Source organism: Silene latifolia, chromosome Y, assembly GCF_048544455.1.
Source record: "Silene latifolia isolate original U9 population chromosome Y, ASM4854445v1, whole genome shotgun sequence".
In the NCBI taxonomy this organism is placed as follows: domain Eukaryota; kingdom Viridiplantae; phylum Streptophyta; class Magnoliopsida; order Caryophyllales; family Caryophyllaceae; genus Silene; species Silene latifolia.
Window position 1 is genome coordinate 175097805 of NC_133538.1, and position 6672 is coordinate 175104476.

A 6672-nucleotide genomic window follows, 5' to 3' on the forward strand; every position below is an offset into this window, starting at 1 on the left:
GCTTAGATTCCTACAAAACCGTAAAAAACACAACAATACACCTAGAACACAAGATTAGCTAAAAAATATACTAATTAAAGTATGATGAACAATAGAAACCGAGCTAAAATGAGGGATAAAAGTATGTAAATTATGCACTTATCAAACTCCCCCAAGCTAAACCCTTGCTTGTCCTCAAGCAAGAAACCAAATCCCATCAATTGCACTATCCAAACAAGCTATGCAAAATGATTTAAAAACCCGAAACAACAAGGGCAAGGAATAGAGCAAAACATCGATGAGATTTACATGACGGCGTAGCATAGAAAACTTTGAATGAACCTTTATGCTCTTGCGTGATCTTTTGACTTATGGACTCTCACGGGGCACTCAACTCTATTTATGTGAAAGGACAATTTTGTGAATAAACACTCAACTATCCTCGACCTATAATAATGTGCCCGCAATCTAATATGGTAAACATGTCAAAACTAGCAAGCAAAAACAATCAAATGTAAGCATGATAAAGAAGTCAAATGGGTAGGAAGAAGGCAAATAAACATGGGTAAGAAAGGGAACAAATGAGTTATGGTAATGTGGAGCTAAGTCAAGCTAGCAACTACCAAAATGCAAGGATGCTCAATCCCAATTTTAACACAATTTGCAATTCAAACCATAAGAAAATTCTCCAAAATAATATAAATAATGCTTGAGAATTTCTCATATCTTTTCTTCTTCTTCTTCTCTTTCTTTTCTTTTTCAATGCATACTTCTTTTTTCATGCTTTTTCTCATTCATTCATTTTCTTCATTTTTTCATTTCTTTTTCATTTCAACTTTTTCCAATTTTTTCTTCATTTTTTCTATTCTTTCTTGAGCATTAAGACCAAGCTCACATGATTTTCAACAACAAACAATATCCCAAATTAGCACCCAAACATTATCCAACTAAGCTACTAGCTCAACAAGGGTAGGCAATTTTAATGATGTAGCTAAGGATAAATTTTGTGAAGGGGTCAAAAAGGCTAAAATATCATGTGAATGGCTCCAAAATGCTATAACAAATGAATGCATGCTTACAAAGAGATGACATGAGAACCATACTTATGCGTTTTGATGAAACACACATTATAAGGAGATACCTACACTCACCTAAGAGAGACCGGATATGGATGCATCGGTCAAAAAGAGGCTCTACCTTACCGTTTTTTAGCTTGCCAAAAGTCAAGATCAAGCCTATTTGGTTCATTCTTCATCTCCCACCTACTATGTCAAGACATCCCCATGTAGCTAATATCCCATCATTAAAGAATAAATCATTAGCAACAAGCCATTATTAGGATAAGCAAAGAGGAAAGTAGGCTACAAGCAAGCACAAAGCAAAAATTTCTCTCAAAAATTTTCAAATTTTTCAAAATTTCTACACTACATGCAAACTACACTATATGAAAATGCAATATATCCCCCCAAGCTAAACATCACATTGTCCTCAATATGCCAACAATTCATAATACCCAATCAAACCATAAAAATGGCTCAAAGCACAAAACAAGAAGGACTAGAGGTTATGTTTAATGGGATGCAAGATCTAAACTAAAATGCAAAGTAATTAAAAACTTACTCGACTTGTTAACCTCCCCCAAGCTAGCATGAATTCGGGGGAAGTAGATGTTTCCTTGTGATCTTTAGTGAAGAAATGTGAAGAAACGAGAGAGAAAGGAGGAAATGAGTACCGTCGGGTATGCTTGAATGATAGAAAGAAATCTATCTCTTTTTTTTTTTACCCGTATAAAGCAAAGGCCAGGAAGTCACAGAACCACGACCCCGATCGGGGCTGGCAACCCCGATCGGGGTTGACCTCCTCTTCGGGTTTTGACTCTTTTCCGCATTTGATTTTAATTCCTTCTCGTTTCTCGAAAACCACGTCCCCGAACGAGGTTCTTGTATGGGGACGCGTGCCAAATTTACTTCTAATTATTCTCCCTTTATTTTCACCTAAAAATCACAAAAAGAAACATCATCAACTCGAGCATTTTATTTCTAATCTACAAAAAACAATAAATTGCAGAAAATAAATAAAAACAAATAAAAAGCTTGGGTTGCCTCCCAAGAAGCGATGGTTTAACGTCCCGCACGACGTAAGAAGCTATTTGATTCATGTTTTGTTCTTGAGCTTGCCACCAACCAAGCTCCATGTCATAGCTCCTTTAGCATTCCGCAACCATTTGAAATTTTTCAAATAAAATTTCCTTTTCTTCTTTTTGGCACTCTTAGCAATAGTGCCCTTAGCATCGTCACCTACAAACCAAACAACACCCATATCGTCCTCCAACGGATCCATTAGTAAGGATTCAAGCGTAGTAGAGGCATAAGAAGAGTCCACAGTGCTAAATAAATAACAAGACTCTTGTAACATTGGGCTTCTAATGGTGTTGTTTTTGCTAAAAGAAACCCGGTCATCACCCACTTCCAATGTCAACCTCCCATTTTTCACATCAAATAACACACCCGCAGTGCGTAAAAATGGCCTACCCAATATAATTGGGGTTTGAGAGTCCTCGGCCATATCAAGTATGAGGAAGTCAACGGGTATGAAAAACTTGCCAACTTTGACAGGTACATCTTCTAAGACACCTAAAGGTCGCTTTAAAGAACGGTCCGCCATTTGCAATGTTGTACTTGTGCATTTTAGAGCACCCATGTTAAGTTTCTCACAAAGGGAATAGGGCATGACACTCACACTAGCACCTAGGTTGCAAAGGGTCTGATCAATGGTATATGTGCCTATAGTGCAAGGAATAGAATAGCTACCGGGTCCTTAAGTTTCGGGGGAGACTTATTTTGTAAGAGTGCACTACACTCTTCGGTGAAAGCAATGGTCTCAACCTCATTGAAGGATCGCTTCTTTAAGAGGATCTCCTTCATAAACTTTGCATAAGAAGGGACTTTGGTAAGCAACTCCATAAATGGGACGGTGACTTGTAAATTTTTACACATTTCCATGAACTTACCGAACTTACCTTCTTCCTTGTGCTTTGCTAGACGATGGGGAAATGGTACTTGAACAACTTCTTTTAGAGGAGCATCCTCCACATCTTTCACTTTATCATTCTCATTGGGAATACTCACCTTCTTTGAAACGGCATTACTCTCCGTAGCATTAGGAGAGACTTCTTCAACAATCACCTTGTCATTATCTTTGGGCAATGGGGGCTCAACATCTTTGGCATCAAGCTTGCTCTTCCTCTTAAGCATCAACAATCGATGAGGAAATGGCACACGATCCTTAACAAGAGGCTCTTCACTAACCTTCTTTTTATCATTTCCCCCAAGCTTGGACTTTTTAACAACCACCTCATCATCCAAAGTCATGGATGGCCCATCATAGTTTGTACCACTTCTCAAGGAAATAGAATTAACAGTTTCATGTGGTTGCTCACCTTGAGGGGGTAGTTGACCCGATTTCCTTTGAGAATTAGAAGCGGCTAGTTGACCCACTTGTTGTTCCTACATCTTGACCGCGGCACTATGAGCTTGATCATTTTTTTGAATTTGAGCCAATAATTCCCTTTGCATTTGGACTATCATGCCCTCGAGCTTACCAACTTCTTGATTGCTTTGTTGGGTATTTTGTGGTGGATTTTGTTGGTATCTGTTTTGTGAGGGCCTTTGTTGATTTTGATAACCCGGTGGAGGGATATACTTTTGGTTTTGAGGAACATAGGCATTTTGTTGTGGTGGGGGTTGAGGGTTAAGCACATTATTGCTAGTGTAAGACAAGTTCGGATGAAATTTTGAATTCGGGTTATAAGTGTTGGAAAATGTACCCGGTGGATATGAACTTTGTCTAAAAGCTTGAAAAGCATTTACCTCTTTAATAGGAGCTCGGCAATGAGCGGCATAATGACCCCCACCTCCGCAACCATCACAAACAATGATTTGGCTTGTTGAAGACACGACATTGAGTTGTTGAATGGAATCCCTAGCATCTCTTTCCGCCAATTGTTGTTGGAGTAAGGCAATTTGAGCAAGCAAAACGGAGTTGTTAGAGGATTCATCTTTACCTTTGGATGGCACAACTCGGGAATTGACATATTGGGCATCATGGACCGCCATAGATTCAATCGTGGAATGAGCAAGGTCGGTGTCAATTTGATCAAACCGCCCATTGTTGGCGAAATCAAGAATCCTTCGGGACTCGGCACAACATCCATTGTAGAATGTTATTGCTAGAAACCAATCATCTAGCCCATGATGTGGGCATTGCCTTTGAAGCTCTTTGTACCTCTCCCAAGCCTCATATAAGCTCTCAAGAGCTTGTTGAGGGAATCCGGTAATTTGGCTCCTCAAAGTTTGAGTTTTCTCCGGTGGAAAAAACTTTTGATAAAAAGCAAGAGACAAAGTCTCCCAATTGGTGATTCCCATGGCGGTGCGGTCAAGGCTATTGATCCAAAGCTTGGCCTTGTCCCTCAAAGGGAAAGGGAAAAGTATTTCCCTTATTTGGGCTTGTGTGACCCCCGTTTGCCGGATCATGGAGCAATAGTCACAAAACTTTTGCACATGCAAATTGGGATCCTCCAAATGACTTCCCCCAAATTGCTTCCTCTCCACAAGGCTAATGAAAGCCGGTTTGATCTCGAAGTCCGGCGCGGTGATTTGAGTGGTTGTGATTCCGGCCGGAAGCATGGCCGCGGTGGGCTTTGAGTGATCGGAAAGTTTCACCATCTTTTTGGTAGTAGATGGTGGTGGTGGTGGAGGAGGAGATGATGAACTTGAAACCTCCTCCTCTTCAAGGGCTTCTAGATCGTCTAAGTAGGACTTTCTAGCACTTTCAACTTGTATGGGAGAAGTGGCTTCTCTCACTTCCTTCCAAAATTGTCGTCTTCTCCTAAAGGTTTTCTCGGGATCGGAATCCGGTGAAAGCAATTCTCCACTACGAGAGGACCTGGGCATAAGACAACAATTTCTAGGAAAATGATAAGTAACGGTCTCAAGGAACAAGTGTTCTCCAAGACAAAATAAAACAAGATAAAAATCGGCAATCCAAAACGTAATAAAACCGTTTCCTCGGCAACGGCCCCAAAATTTGATAGGCTTATCGCGTACCTAAGCAAAGATAATTACCCTAAACAACAAGTTAATGTAGCAATAGGGGTCGAACACAAGGAAACGGGAATTACATCGTGAATTGCTATGGGTAGATTTTTATCAAGGTCGACTTCGATTTTGGTTTGGTTTGGTTGTTTGATGATTAATAAAAATTATGATGTAAATTATATAATAAAAGGGAGTCTAAGGGGTTCGGGTCACACATGCAAAAGTAGATATATGATCATGATAAATGCGGTACTAAAAACATTGTCAATTGCTTAGGCTTAAAGACACCCACCTTACGATATTAGTGTCAACCATAGACCGGGTCCTAGAGAAACTCTCGTCTATGACTAGGTCGTCCTACTATACATGCTTAGTCTAATTCAATTCCGTGCCTCTCGACTTATGGAATGAATGAACAAACTTAATCAATTGAATAAGGCCTTAAACAAAGATTAAACGTTATGGCACAAGCATGTGATAGAAGCAATATGAACAATATTATTATTAACCTATTTTAACATATTATATATATTTTATTTTGCATGGCTCCCCTAACCCTTAGACTAGGAGATTTAGCTACTCATATTAAAATGTAAATTGCAAACTATATTGTAAGAAATGCTAAACATGATTGTGCGATTTATATAAATTAGATGATATAACATGTGGAAGGAATAATACTAATGTAAAATGAAATACTTGATTATAAACTATGTGGTAACTAAAATAGAAATGTAGAGATGTAAACTATAAATAGAAATACTTTAAAAGTAGAGAACTTGTATGGAAGAACAATGTATAACCAAAAGCTTGAAATATAACAAGGACTAAAGTTTGAAGAACTATAAGCTTAACTAAATTGTAAACTAATGAGAAAACTATTGAGAGAATTGTATTTTCTTAAGGCTATGTAAGGAAAATGAGACGTAAAAATTGGATCGCTAAGCCTTGGGATGCCTCTCCTATTTATAGGAGAGGAAGAAGAAACGTAAACAATCAAGATGCATGCGGCCCCGATCGGGGTCGTGTGTTTCCGGGTATTTTCTCTTAATTCCTCACTTAATTGCTTGAGGAATCCTAAGAGCGTGATTAATGATCCTTAATGCACCCGGGTTAATGCTCCATCTATCATATTTAGAGCTCCCAAAAAGCATCCTAAGCATGTTGGAATCTTATGCTTTCCACCTTGACTTGGACTTGAACATTGGGCTTTGACTTTGATTGTTGGCAATATTTGCATTACACATATTAATCCATCAATTTCTCCATGAAAAACCCAATCCAATGCTCCATGCTTAGTCCAACACTTGGTCTTGATTAGCTTAGTGAACTTGGTGTATAAAATGATAGGAAAAAGCCTCTAAATGCTTAGATTCCTACAAAACCGTAACAAACACAACAATACACCTAGAACACAAGATTAGTTCAAAAATATACTAATTAAAGTATGATAAACAATAGAAATCGAGCTAAAATGAGGGGTAAAAGTATGTAAATTATGCACTTATCATGGGGGTATGGAACAACAGTAGTCAGTGAATATCTCCATATGTTTAGCTGCATCTTCATTTGCAGCTCCCCCAAATTGGTTCCTCGC

At 38.7% G+C, this 6672-nt stretch overlaps 1 non-coding gene across 1 annotated transcript; it reads left to right on the plus strand.

The window, feature by feature from the left end:
• The first annotated feature begins 4224 nt into the window (after positions 1–4224).
• On the plus strand, positions 4225–4331 carry LOC141635013 (small nucleolar RNA R71). Its single transcript, XR_012539723.1, has one exon. It is a non-coding gene; the product is annotated as a small nucleolar RNA R71 (small nucleolar RNA).
• Positions 4332–6672: the final 2341 nt, after the last annotated feature.